The sequence below is a fragment of the Podarcis gaigeae genome (assembly GCF_964106915.1).
Source record: "Podarcis gaigeae genome assembly, chromosome: 3".
Taxonomy (NCBI): domain Eukaryota; kingdom Metazoa; phylum Chordata; class Lepidosauria; order Squamata; family Lacertidae; genus Podarcis; species Podarcis gaigeae.
Genome location: NC_139680.1, coordinates 66,085,887 through 66,101,067, shown reverse-complemented (window position 1 = coordinate 66,101,067; position 15,181 = coordinate 66,085,887). Strand labels below are relative to the sequence as shown.

Below are 15,181 nucleotides of genomic sequence, written 5' to 3'. Positions count from 1 at the left end.
AAACATCATGGTAAAATCACCTTTGACGCTTTGCGGAATGATATGGGTGGCCAAGTTAACTCAAGATGAGAGAACTCACCTGGTGCCATTTGAGAAAAGGATACAAAAGAGGGATAAAATGCTCCATTAGGTAAAGGTACCCCTGCCCATACGGGCCAGTCGTGTCTGACTCTAGGGTTGTGCGCCCATCTCACTTAAGAGGCCGGGGGCCAGCGCTGTCCGAAGACACTTCCGGGTCACGTAGCCAGCGTGACAAGCTGCATCTGGCGAGCCAGCACAGCACACGGAAACACCGTTTACCTTCCCGCTAGTAAGCGGTCCCTATTTATCTACTTGCACCTGGGGGTGCTTTCGAACTGCTAGGTTGGCAGGCGCTGGGACTGAACGACTGGAGCGCACCCCGCCACGGGGATTCGAACCGCCGACCATGCGATCGGCAAGTCCTAGGCGCTGAGGTTTTACCCACAGCGCCACCCGTGTCCATTAGGTAAACAGAAATATCAGTTCTGTATTTCCCCCCACAAACTTACAAAGGGGGATTTTAAAATACAGGTAGTACTGATCCATTTGCTTAAACCCTCGCCTTCTCTTTGTTGCCTGTCTTGCAGCACATTCCTAACCACAGTAAGTCAGAAGGAAGTCCTACTGAATTCTATGGGCATTACTCCCCGTTAAGGGCATAGGACTGCCACCTCAATCCTACCTCCAAAAAGCATGTAAAGAAGCAACCTCTCTTCCCCTTTTGTTTGTGACTGTTTTTCCTCTGTTGTAAACTCTGCTTGTGTTATGATATGAATTGACTGAATTAATTTTTGGCTTTAATTCTCTCCCGACCCCTGCACTCCACTTATCTGTGCCCTACTGACTGCAATAGGATTTCTGATAGGGGATAGTTAGAATTACACTGTTAGTATTTTACATGTGCCCCATGCGTATATGCCTACACATTCTCTTTTATATTTAATATTAGACATAATTCTTTCACGAATTAAGATAAATTGGGGAGTGGGGATAGGGCATCCACTCCGACATTTCAATGCTTTCTGTACAGTTGAGAACACACCGTTCTTCCAAGTGATATTGCACAAAGAACTTCACTCCCAACTTGACCTGTAGACCCTGAAGCTCTCGCTCTGGGAGTCATTTGAATTTTGGCAGCCAAGCAACTAAGAGCCAATCCCACAGCGCTGCACTGATCACGCTCAGCCTGAATTTAGAGCTTGCAGGTGAAAGAAGCTTGAATTGTCCTGTCTGCCTAGACAGCGGTCTGCTTACATGGTACATTTTTCACTCTAAAACATCTGCTATATTTAATGCCAGCTAAACTGAAAGGTGAATTAATTTGCTTTGCAGCTGAAAGTTCGTCTTGCTGCAGAACTGCGTGGAGGGTGATGTTCTTAACGTTACCTTTACACATACACATGCCACACACACCAAGTTAAAACAGCCTTTGAAGCCCGAAGTCGCATAATTGCTTCTGGCTTCATTCATAAATAACTGAATGGAAAGATCCATGTGGTTCCCTGCAGGTATCCTTACAATATGACACTTCAACCAAGTGAGTTCTAAAAACATTTTTTCACCCAGAGTGCTGAAGACAGACTGTTATTCCTGCTCTGTGAAAAAGGAAGCACTTATTTCCCCCCCCCCCCCACATCCCCAGTAATTACTGCTCCAGATGTCAGTTTTCCACAGCCGGAGACACAGATTCCAGATAGCAACACCGTCCTCAGCCACTATTCGGGGTGGGGGGGTGGGAATGCAATCATTGGATGCATTCACTGCTATGGGAAAATGAGTAACTATATCCCACATCACACACATAACTCCTAGGTGTGTACTTAACTTATAGCCGTCTTTAAAAAAAAAGCCAATACCACAAACATTCAAGAAAGTAAGATAGTCACCTACTTTGACAGGATCATCTGAGTTGCAGCCAATCTTCTGAGACAAAAGCTGGAGCAAGAGACATTAAAATGTCTTTCCCATTGAGTGGTTTCTGCTGCATGTGTGCTTGTATTTTCAGCTATGATGAGATTCTCTTTCTGGCAGTAACTATGAGGCTGATAGAACTGTAAAATGAATAATCATGCTGGCTGACTGGTTGGCTGAAAAATAAAGTACTAGCACCACCATATGCTAGAGGTTGGGAAATCTATCAAATACCCAAAGAGCCTGTGAATCCTGTTTTCTCCGCTTCTCTCTCTGCACTTTATAGTTTTGTTTTTTAACTTACCATCAAGGCTGAGAGATATATGACAGGATATAGTGCTATTAATTTGCCAGGAAAATGCTAAGATGGTCCAAATGAATTTATTTTCTTATGTTATAAATTGTGGAGAAGGCAGAAATTCCCCCCTCTACAACAAAAAAAAGTTGGGCTTCTTAAAAATGCATTAGTTAAGGAGTAGGCAGGAAATGCATGCTGCTAGATATTGATTAGAATGGGGCCACAAGCTCAAAACGTTGGCAAAGGTAAGTTAAAGCTGTATGCATTTTCACCTAGCCCTTGGAAGCAGAAGATAGTTTATTGGCCCGTCGTTACCCTCCACTCACCTACTGCTGAGTAGTATGATATTTGCCTGAAGTGGCCCTGAAAGGGATTAGTTTCCTACTGGTTCCTAAGCCCTTCCCATCTGTCACATGATCTTCCCATTTCTGCCTGGAACACAGCTGTTTAAGTTTGCCTTGGGCACAAACAGATCCTGTGAGACAGAAAACAAACTAACAAGTTGCTTACCTAATTTAAAGGAGATATATGGTGAAAAATGAATTTTAAAACAAGACAAAATATTAGCTTCCCTATATGAAAAATGCTGAGGTGGGTTAATAAATGTAAATTAAATGGATTAAACCCTGTGGTCTAATTGCACAGTCATAGACACTTTTAGTCATCTGCAAATGTTTGAATACTGTCTGCTGCATGGCTTCCAGATAAGATTATATAAGACTGTTGGTGGTGGATTAATGTTCTGAGGGGTCCTGTGTGCAGACCCTATTTTTTCACCTAAATAAATGTGACTATGGTCAAAATTGGGAATGTATGAGACAATAATCATGTTTCTGCCTTCACACTGTGCTCCTAAAAAAAGTTGGGAACAATCCCTGCTGTGGGCCAGACAGGAGGAAAAAGTAATGATAATATGAATGTCTCTGAAATGGGTGCCCCCCAAAAGTGGGTGCCCCCCCCCCAAAAGAAATTGGGAACACTTGGGGGAAATGTTTTGATTATGATAAAGTCTCTGCACTGTCTCACATTAAAACCACTTGGGAACAATCTCTCCCCCAACTTCTCAAAAAGTATTTCTATGGGAAGCCAAAGCAAAGGAGGTGAAACAGGCTCAACCTTTCCCTCAGTCCATGCACCCTCCAAAAACCTAAAGAGGTTGACTTATCCTACCCTTTTCTTTCCATATTTGTCCCACAACTGCCTGGGGAAGTCCTTCCCTCCGGAAAGGAGAGGTGGAGTTAATACAGCCAACCAGAGTGGCAAGAGGGTGGCCCTTCCAACTCCACCAAGTGGTCTGTGCTGCACAGCTGGAGGAAGCATTTTTATTGTCTCTCCACCTGCTCTGGGTTAGTGATCCCAGCTTAAAAGGTTGTCTGCATATACCTTCTTATCTAAAAGCAGTAGAGTTTTGTTTTTTTGAAATGAAAGCTCAGAGTCTGCGGCATATCCTAGCATGGGCTCTGGTGTAATCACTCCAATTACACCTTTATAAATTCAGCCCTGTTTAGATGCTAAGGATTACTATTGCCTGGTGTCCACAGCTCTGACTTTGCTTGTTGGCTAAAAGCAACAGGTAGGAGTGGTCAGGCTAGCTCCTTTAACAGAAATTGCTTTAAAACAAGACAGCTGAGTCTGGTGCCTCTATTCAGAGGCCTTTGGGGGCACCAGGTTGGTGACCCCATCATGAGATAATTTTAATCTGTTTTAGTATTTTGACTTCTGTGTGTTTTAAAGTATGGTTGTGATTTTTTCTTGATTTTATTGTAAACAATCTTGAGGTTTTCTACAATCAAGTGGTGTATAAATTTTATGAAATAAATAAATAAATAATGGATCTGACTTAACCTACTATCCCCAGGGAACATGTGTATTAGACTCCAGGGCTTTTATGAATTCATTAGACAAGTCTCCCAATTCATTTCATATACTTTTATTTAATTGATGGGTTTCATTTATATATGTTAATACTAATAGATTTGTATGCACCATAGCTTCTTTCCCGCTCATGGACTACTTATGTGAAAGCTCTTGAGTAATACACTAGAAGAAGAAGAAGAAGAAGAAGAAGAAGAAGAAGAAGAAGAAGAAGAAGAAGAGTAGTAGTAGTAGTAGTTTGGATTTGATATCCTGCCTTTCACTCCCTTTAAGGAGTCTCAAAGCGGCTAACATTCTCCTTTCCCTTCCTCCCCCACAACAGACACTCTGTGAGGTGAGTGGGGCTGAGAGACTTCAGAGAAGTGTGACTGGCCCAAGGTCACTCAGCAGCTGCATGTGGAGGAGAAGAGACGCAAACCCGGTTCCCCAGATTACGAGACTACCGCTCTTAACCACTACACCACACTGGCTCTCTACAGATGTAAGTCATTCAGGAGTAATAAAATAAAATAATAAAATAATAATTTCATATAATATAAATGCATATTATAGTAATAAATATAATATAAATAAATGTTATTTATTAATATATAAATAACATATTTTTAATATTTATAGTCTACATCCAGAAATACACAAGGAAAAGGAGGACTTAAAAAAAAAAACAGCTTGCAATTTCTTCACAAATTTCTGCTTTAACTTTCACAGTCAGCTTGCAGTACCTTAATGGGAAACTACTTTTCATAAGAAATCTATATTTCAGTGTACTTAACTTATAGCTGTCTTCAGTGTACAATGTTTTCTTTCAAAAAAAAAAATTGGAGTGTCATTATTTTACCATGTGGGGCAGATTTATAAAAATAAATTATTACAGCTCTGGGATAGCTCAGTTGGCAGAGCATGAGACTCTTAATCCCAGGGCCATGGGTTCAAGCCCCACATTGGGAAAAGAAATCCTGCATTGCAGGGGGTTGGACTAGATGATCTGTGTTGTCCCTTATGATTCTATGATTCTATGCCAAGCAAGAACTGAACAAGCTATCCATAAATCCATACTGTAAAACCATAAAATACAAAAAAAAACCTTTAGATACAATTTCTAAAAGTAATGGCTTGAATTCCAAGTTGCTAAGATTTCGAAATATTTAGCAGTTTATAACTGCCTTTAAATAAAAAACTTAAAGAAAGTACCCTGTCCCCTCCTTCCCTCTGCAAGCTTCTCCAGGTGCTTAAAGGCTCTTCCTGAACAACACAGGTGGAGGCTGTACGGGAGGAGAAACCCACTTTCTGTGAACTTCCTCATTTCAATTTATATTAGGATCCAATTCTGATTTTGGCAGCAGTCCACAATGCCCCAACCTACTGAAGAATTGATGCTTTTGAACTATGGTGCTGGAGGAGACTCTTGAGAGTCCCATGGACTGCAAGAAGATCAAACCTATCCATTCTGAAGGAAATCAGCCCTGAGTGCTCACTGGAAGGACAGATCCTGAAGCTGAGGCTCCAATACTTTGGCCACCTCATGAGAACAGAAGACTCCCTGGAAAAGACCCTGATGGAGGGCACAAGGAGAAGGGAACGACAGAGGACGAGATGGTTGGATAGTGTTCTCAAAGCTACCAGCATGAGTTTGACTAAACTGCGGGAGGCAGTGGAAGACAGAAGTGCCTGGCGTGCTCTGGTCCATGGGGTCACGAAGAGTCGGACACAACTAAATGACTAAACAACAAAACCTTATTCAGGAGAGCCCCCTACCATCCAGAGAAGCTTCTTGATGGGTGCAGGTGGTTGCAGGAGAAAGGATGTCTGTAAATGTTAACCTGTATGCTCTGAAGGGGAAAACAGGTCTCCTAACAACACTGAACAAACTACGGCTCCCAAGATTCCCCACCATGCAAGAACAATTGCCTCAAAAAAAGTTTTTTTCACGTTTTTTTTCAATCCCCAAATTAAATAATAAAAGTATTTAAATTAAATCAAGAGGATGTACCTCATCTGCCTCATCTGAGGCACTCTCAGCCTAGGATTAGACTGCAGATTACACTGATATCCTCGGATGTTTTTTCTAATCCACTTTGTATTTTTCCCTAATCCACTAATTCCCTAATCCCCATTGCTAATCAGCTGATCAGTCTCAATTCCTAATTCAGGTTTGCTCTGGTTAATCCTAACAGCTACTGTTTTGCCACACATCCTAGATGACAATTGATGTTTAGCATCCTTGAATCAGTCATTTTCACAGCATTCTGGTGTGGGGAGGGGATACTCCTTTGATGTGGCTTAGAATGTCACTATTATTTCCTGCTCTCTTTTTGCATGCTGAGCCCAAGGATGGTTTCTACGAATGGGAGAGATGCTTGTATTCTGCACAGCATCACTACTCAAGCACAAGAAGATTGTACTGGGTACAGAAGTCAGCCCTGAATAATGTTGTTTACATTTAAAATAAAATTTCTGACACTTAAAGTTGCCAAGATGGGCTGCAAAGTGTGTGAATAAAATCTAATCAGTTTTTTAAAGCTAGGAAAAAAGCCTACTCATTACCAGCAGCCACAGCCCTCTGCCTCTCCCTGTGACTAACTGAAGCAGCATAAATGATTAATTCATACAGAGAATCCATCTTTCTTGACATGAAATTTTGATTATCGACATACATAATTTTAATGTCTTTCTATTGCTACATGCCAAATATACACAATGGTGGCTCATTCTAATAATGACTAAATAGGCTACATCCCAGGAGTTTGATTTATAGCTTCCCCTTTAAATTTCTACCCAACTCCAGAACTGAAAGCTGAAACCAGCTTATTCAGGGCTTAGCTGTGTCCTGTCCCTGACATTTCTTGTGTTCATTCCAGCTTTTATAGTTTCGTAGAATTGCTTGATACAGTCCATCTTGCTGTCTTCCTGCTACGGAAAGACTGCTTTCTGCTATATTATGCATAGAGGCAATGCTTTTTTTCTTTAAAAATGTTTAGGGGTACTCTCATTTTGACTCCAGAAAAATCACCATTTAATAATTCAAATCGGGGGAAATAAATACAGTAAATGGACAAAAGTACAATAATTCACAAAATATTTAGGGGTATGTGTACCCCTGAGTCCCCCCAGAAAAAGCACTTAATAGAGGTATCTCTATCCCTATTTCATAACACTGGATCAGTCCCACAATATAAAGCCTGCATTTTATTTTTAAAGCATCGTGATATGCCTATAAAGAATTCATCTCCCTGTCTACTGTTTATTTAATCTGCTATATCTCTATTTAATCTCTGTCTAGAACTCAAGGTAATATATTCCAGTTGTAGTCAAAACAGAAATATACATAAAAGTACTATTAAGCTGTAAGAGATCTGACTGAGCAACCTACACCTGAACTGAGATACCCAACATGGAGTTCTCCAGATGTTTTCTGACTACAACCTCCATTAGCCCCACCCAGCATTACCGACAGAGTTGATGGGAGTTGTAGCCTAATACCATATAGAGAGCACAATATTGACTACTGTTGCTGTAATCAGCTCTGAGTGAAGAGAAGATATAATTTTTAAGAGTGATAATAGCACTGCTGCTCCCCAACAAGTGAACTTCAGCAGAAGTACTAACGTATTAATCATGAGACACCCTAGTTGGGTTGTTGAAAATATTTCCAAAATCACTGAGAATATTGTGGTAAATATTTTGGAAACAATAAAAAAGCTGGGCTACATCAGAGTGAGATTATTCACTTTATTTTTCTTTTCTTTTCTTTTTTTTTTTAGAATATTTATTAAGGTTTTTAATAATAATACAATCAAGGTAAAAATAAAATAAAAAATAAAAACAAAAATACAAAAGTAAAAATAATTTTTAAAAAAAGAAACATGCAAGTTTTCCATTTCTCATTTTCCTTTAACATGTTTCCCGGACCTCCTCATACCTCCCTTTTTTGTATTCCAATTCAAATTGTTAGTTCAGCAAATCTTTGCCATTAAGTTTTAACCTGTTTCTGAGCCTGTTTCTCATATTCCCTTAAAGCATTACAGCTGAAAACCACTTAATTTCTATCCAACATCATTCTAACATTCATTAATTTTACAATATTTCTGTAGATAGTCTTTAAATTTCTTCCATTCTTCTTCCGCCGACTCTTCTCCCTGGTCTCGCATTCTGCCAGTCATTTCTGCCAATCCCATATAGTCTATCACCTTCATCTGCCATTCTTCCAGAGTGGGTAAATCTTGTGTCTTCCAATACTTTGCAATAAGTATTCTTGCTGCTGTTGTAGCATACCTAAAGAAAGTTCTAATCCTTCTTTGGCACCAATTGGCCGACCATGCCCAGGAGAAAGGCCTCTGGTTTCTTCAAGAAGGTATATTTAAATACCTTTTTCATTTCATTATAAATCATTTCCCAGAAAGCCTTAATCCATGGGCACATCCACCAAAGGTGAAAAAATGTACTTTCATTTTCTTTACATTTCCAACATTTAGAGATTATTCACTTTACAACAATCAAGTACTTGACAAAATGATCAAATCAGGAGCATATATTGGATAGAAACTGTACCAGCTGTTGGACAGCCTATAGCAGGGCAGTCCAACTTTTCATACCAAGTGGACCACAAGAGTACTTCGACATGGAACCAGCAGGCTGTACACTGACTTGTCGCACAGGACAGCAAGGCTAAAATTTAACACTTTCTTGCAGCCCTCATGCTGCCTTCCCAAAGCCAGCTAAGTGAAGTGTTGGGCTTTGGGAATGAGGTACAAGGCTATGAAAAGGGTCTTAGAGCCCTCCCATCTTCTTCCCAAAGCTGGTAATGTGCTAACTAGGCTTTGGGAAGGAGGCAGGAGGACTCTGGGACCCTTTCAGAGCCCTCACACTGCCTTCAAAAGCCCAGCACCTCATTACTTGGCTTTGGGAGAGCAGTACAAGGGCTGGGGAGGCGGTCGGTGTCAAATGTTGCTGAGGACTGCCAAAAAAGGTCTCAAGGGCCACATGCGGCCTTCAGGCCATGTGTTGGACCACTCTGCTCTATAGTTTAGTACAAGAGCAGAGTACCAACTGTCCTGAGCAGGCTCAAAAGAGCAGTATTCCACCAAACCCTTGATAATTGTCATAGATTTTGGTGTCTAGAATTGAAAGCAGAAATGAATCCAGTTCTGTGGTTCTAGATCAACTGGTCCACTCTTGCAGGATGATTCTGAAGTCTGCTTAGCAAACCCCAAACGTTATGAGTGGGATTCAGCAAAAGTGAGTATGATTTAAAATATGTATATTTATATTATAAATATTTAACATATTTATAACCTACCCTTTGTCATGGGATCTCAGGGTGAAGCAATAAAGAATTATTTAAAACAACAAATCTATTAAACAAAACATAAAAGCAGATAAAATCAGTTAACATCAATCACAAAACTACAGAGAATCATCTATAAAATTCCCAAGCTAACCATTTCCAAATGTTTGAATAAATAGGCATGTTTTAAGCTGGTGCCAAAAGAAAAGAAGAGCCAGTGAAAGCCATATCTCAGAGGAAAAGATGTGCCAGTGTTGCATCAAGAGTTGTGGTATTGCCAGTCTTAAATCAAACACATGAGCATCACATGGCAAGACCTGAAACTAAAAAAAGGATCACCAAGCAGAGAAGTAATTATGTGTTAAAATGTTATGCCCTACAGTCACACTGACCAGGCCACACCTTGACCAAACCAGACACTCCCATGGATTTCACACCAATTCAACTCACATGTGTATAGAATCCAAAGTTAGAGGGATAGAGGAGAGCAATGGAAGGTGAACATACCAAGTGTCATAAAGAGCACACGAATCAGGAAGCTGGACAAGAACATGAGCTCCTGATTACAGTGGTACCTCGGGTTAAGTACTTAATTCGTTCCAGAGGTCCATTCTTAACCTGAAACTGTTAACCTGAAACACCACTTTAGCTAATGGGGCCTCTTGCCACCGCGCTGCCGGAGCACGATTTCTGTTCTCATCCTGAAGCAAAGTTCTTAACCTGAAGCACTATTTCTGGGTTAGCAGAGTCTGTAACCTGAAGCGTATGTAACCTGGAGCGTATGTAACCCAAGGTACCACTGTACACAGGATTCTCCTCTTTGTGCCCATTGTGATGGTGGTGGAAGAAAGCATCCTGGCATCTCTGCTCCCCTCCCAGCCAAGTAGGAGACGGCTGGGAAGCAGAGGGGCACCTGGGCAGACCTAAGAGTTAACTTAATGCCTCTGGTTGCATTGGAAAGACTGAAATGGGTCCTTCCCACAAAGACACAACCACTGTCTTCCATTGCCCATCCTTACCCACTGTCAGGTTGTGGTCTGATGCCAGATCCCACAGAGAAGGCAGGTATTGTTGGACCCTTGATTGTTCTGAGTGAACAACTCACCCCAGCAAACGTTGAGTGCAGACTAAGTTTTTTTAAGTCTCCCACCTCCACTTCTTCCAGGCTCCACCCTGTTGTCGATAATTTTCAGATTCTTAAAATGCCGGTCTTCTGGCCTGAAGATGGGTACTCCTCCATTTATAGTTTCTCACCTAGTGTACTTCCAAGGCTGCTGGACAGGTGACGTACTGTGGGAGACCTTTGATTTCTTAGGGGAAGGTGGCTGGGGAGCCTCATGCCTTTGATGCTATAAGGGAGGTTTTTCTGGGAGTTTCTGATCGTCAGCCTCATGCTCTGTGGACTCAGTGGTTCTTCAGCAGCAGGCTCCAAGCCCTAACATGGCTACTTGTCTGAGTCCTCTGTTGGAGACTCTATAGCCTCCAGCCTTGAATCTTGTTTGCAGCTGGGCCCTGAGGTTGAGATACTCAGGCTGCAGGCTGGCGTAATGTACTTTGAAGTAATCTAGGGCAAGATTGATCTAGACAGATCTTCCTTTTAGTTGTATAGTTGTCTCACATTTTCATTGTATTTCCTCGTCACTTTCCAAATGGGGCGGGGGGGGGGGAGTTCATTGCACTTGTTGGTCTGATAGAGAGTGCCTTAATCCTCTTTAAATGCACAAACCTAACATTCTGATATGTGACTGAATTACTGTGTGTCGGGAGGCACACATTGTCACCACTTTAAAAGAGAAAGGTATTTTCAGCAGCTAGAGGAGGGTGATTGGAGTCTAGGAACAGTAGAAAGAAAAAGTGTTAAGCAGCCGCTTCCACAGCTCATCTCCTGTTCCCCCAATCAAACTGGCAGGCTCTTGTGTCTCTCAACTAATCGTCACTTCAATTTATTACAGCCAATGGACCAGAAAAAATATCTGCATTTGGAAGAACGTGATCATTTAGTGTGGAAGCACATGCACTTTGGAACTCCCTGCCTCTTGAGATTAAGCAGGCGTCTTCAATGCACTCTTCGGCACCTGCTAAAAGCATTAATGTTTAGACAAGTATTGCAACTTTTGTATGCTTTGAAGTATGTTTGCGTTTTATCTTTTTGTACACCTCATTTGGTCCTTATGTCTTATATGCATAAATTAGATATTTGCATATATGAGTTGCATTGACTCATGTACGCATTTTGAATTTTAGCAATTATCATCCAGTGTCAGTAAACATTAGAAACTTGATGCATGAGATTCTTTGGTGGTGGGTGGTTTTATTGCTACAACGAACTAACATTGCTGCCCACCATGGCATCAGCAAGAGCAACTGAATTCTGGTTTCTGGTGCATGAGAAAGGAACTGTAGACCTATCCTTGCGATCTGGATTCTGTGATTATCCCAGTATGAAGTTATTCCATAAATATTACCATACTGTGAGAAAACTGATCATATGAATCATACTAAAGTGGCAAAATAAAGTTCTTTTATACTCCAACATAAAACTGGGATATAAGACATATAAAAGGGAAGTGTTTGTGATCTAGAGATTTATTCTCTTCATAAATCAGATCTTTGCCAGTTAACTAGGCAAAAGGGTACTCAACAGAAGTGCATGACATAGCATTGCAGTTGAAACAAGCTTATAAAAGTATTTTGTAATGATAAAATAATTAGGAAAGATATTGCCAATCTGCATAAATATCATTTCCCAAATAATTGTGAAATAAATGTAGACAGATATTTAGAAATAATCAAATATTTCTTCATCAAGACAGAGGTGCTGATATCCATGTGCTTTTTGCCAGTCACATTGCAGAACTTTAATGCATTTGGTTAAATATTTACAATCCACCCAAGGCCTGCTGGGGCAACATCTCATTTTCTCCCTAGAGGCTTGTAGGGATTACAACTTTATTATCATGGTCATCATCAATTACATGATCATTAATTAAATTTCTATACCTCATCTGATATACAATACTATAATAACAAACAAAAACACCCCCCCACAAAGTTTAAAATGCCATAGATTGTTCTTATTATTAATATTATCCAACACAAACCCATTGAAATGAAAAAGATTGAGTGTGTTCTGCCGTTATGATAGTCTCTAACTCTTTTTTGTTTTATGTCCCTTTGCTTTTACCTGTTTTTACAAAGGAGGGGTGGAACAGTGGTGAGAAAACTCTCAAATGTACCTGATTCTATTTGATGCAAATTTACACTTATTAAATATATAATGTATTAGGCATTATAGCTGATGTTAGGCATTTTCCTACCACATTCCTTTCTTTTTAAGTCACAGATGTGTCCAAATGACTTATTCCCTTCATGTTCTGGCTTATTTGGGAGTGCAATAGCTGACCTTTATCTGATTGGCATCTGATAGCACACTGGTATGTCATTCTGTTTAAGAAAAATATATGCACTCTGGTGCCCTGGAGTGGGGAGTGGATGGACAATATTTTAGGAATTATCATTGCTACTCGTGATGCTTGTTTGTTTTCTTATTCTTTCAAACATGGCATACAAAACGCAAAAGTTATTACTGTTTTTAATGACACGGAGACAATGATTGTAACTATCACAATATGACAATACAGCCTCATTTCTCCCGTCTGAGATGGACAAATAACATATTAAGAAGTGATTTAACTTCTTGCCTGCTTTATTGTTTAGAGAATGCCCTGGTACAAAGAGACATGTTACCCTTAAGGACATCAACAGACATACAGTACCACCTCTGTTTAGATCTCCAGGTAACTAGTACATCAAATCCTATATATGTATTCTATCATATCAGCTTTTGATCATACTTGGATCTCTTAGACTTTCAACTTAAGAAGATCAACAATAATTCACGGAATTACAGACATCAAAAGCAGACTACGGACAGAAATAAAAACATGCTATTACCCTAGCATCCATTTCTAAATCTGCATAGATGTGCATGTTGAGTATTTTCAACTCACACACCATGATTTCCTAAACCCAGATAAACTATTCCCCCTTTAAGACAGATCAAATGGATCAAATGCAACTGCAACTTAGAATGTTGTAAGAACTGTAAGAATGCTATATAAGCTCACATTTATTTTTCATGTTAGTTTCTTGTAACATACTACTGTATATAAAATGAAAAATGTTACTATATATTAACTGTATTATACTCAAAATATGTAAACACATAGACAAAATATTGCTGCATCTCAATGAAAAGCCCACTCTCCTTTTCTATTCTGTTGCTATTGTGCATTGTTAAGAGTTACATATCTGGCAGATACAATATTAAAGAGCAAAGGGGGGAGGGAATAAAATAACTTATTTCCAACAGCTGGTATTTTATTTTTTTTAGAAATAGGATGCTAAAATCTGACACACACACACACACACACACACACACAGCTAACTCTATTTGTTCTTAGAAATATCACAAACCTTTGAAGAAAACCTCCTACAGAGCCACTTGTACCAGACTCAACCTGATGTTTTAAAATCAGGCACAGAGATCTCCAAGCATTAGGTTGGCCCAATCTGAACTATTTGTTTTATTTGTACAGTACCAGCAACTAGTTAGTGTAGCAGATCATTCCCAAAAAAATGAATGACCCAGTAAAATTGCTCTTCCTTTTCCTGTATCTCTGGTTTAGAATCATTATCTGCTTTCCCAGTCTAGTCTTAATGCTGTACATTTTACAGACATATACCACAAGTTCATTACATGACCAACTGGTCATGTTGTTCAGAAGCCTGATTGTCATTTTCCAAAGCAACTACTCTATTCCCAATTTAAGAATGGTAAGTGTAATGCCAGTGGACAGCAAAAGCGGTCTAAAGACACTCTCAAGGCAAATCTTTAAAAATAAAATGTAAACACCAACAACTGGGAATCACTGGCCTGCAAGCACTCCTATTGGAGAATAGCCTCTACCAAAGGCGTCATGAACTTTGAAAAAGCACAAACTCAGGACAAAAGGAAGAAACAAGCTAAGAGGAAAGCAGGTTTGGCCAACCCTCACCATGATCAACTCCCACCCAGAAACCTATGTCCCCACTATGGAAGGATGTGCGGATCTAGAATTGGCCTCCAGTCACTTACGGACTCACTGTTAAGACCATATTCATGGAAGACAATCTTACTTAGCTACAAGTGATCGCCAAAGAAGAAAGAAAAAAGATAGTTCATTAATAACAAATTAAGTACAGCTGATCTGAGTGCTGTAAAAGTTTTTTAAAACTTCAAAGGGCTTCTTAAAGGCTGTGAATCAATCAATCATTTTATTTGTATGCCACTTTTTCAAGGTGGCTTACAAATATATATAACAAACATAACAAAAGTAGTCATAAACAATAAACAAAACATCAAAAGCTACACAACTAAATTGAACAGTCTCCTCAAAAATCATAGGATACAAAAAAAGCTACAAAAAAATAACAGTAACAACAGCAACAACCTCCTAGCTGGCCTAGGACCAGGTCACCTGAAAGACCCTTACACACCAACCAGATTGCTGCAATCATCATCTTGACTGTCCTGCAGCTGCCTTGCAGTTGTTTCGCTTGCATTCAAACCAAAGTTTCAGTGCAGCGGCATCTGCATTTTGGAACACTGTTCCTACTGATGTCCGGCATGCACCCACAATTTTGATGTACTGATTTGATTGTATTTTGGTGTAGACTGCCTTTATATATATTTATTTTTACAGATTGGTAGTTTATTAATACCCTTGTAATTATTGTTTAACTTCAAGCAA

General features: G+C 39.9%; 1 protein-coding gene across 7 annotated transcripts in view; it reads right to left on the bottom strand.

Moving 5' to 3' along the window:
• Positions 1 to 15,181, bottom strand: part of ESR1 (estrogen receptor 1) — a 200,154-nt gene that overhangs the window by 180,682 nt on the left and 4,291 nt on the right. Inside the window, exon 2 of one of the 7 annotated variants that reach the window (XM_083732427.1) lies at positions 1,912 to 2,063. The exons of 2 other annotated variants lie outside the window; for them this stretch is intronic. The gene's annotated coding sequence lies outside the window, so the exon portion shown is untranslated. Of the gene's footprint in view, positions 1 to 1,911; positions 2,601 to 15,181 lie in introns of those variants that run through there. 4 more of the 7 variants (XM_083732432.1, XM_083732430.1, XM_083732428.1 and 1 more) reach the window with 4 other exon arrangements.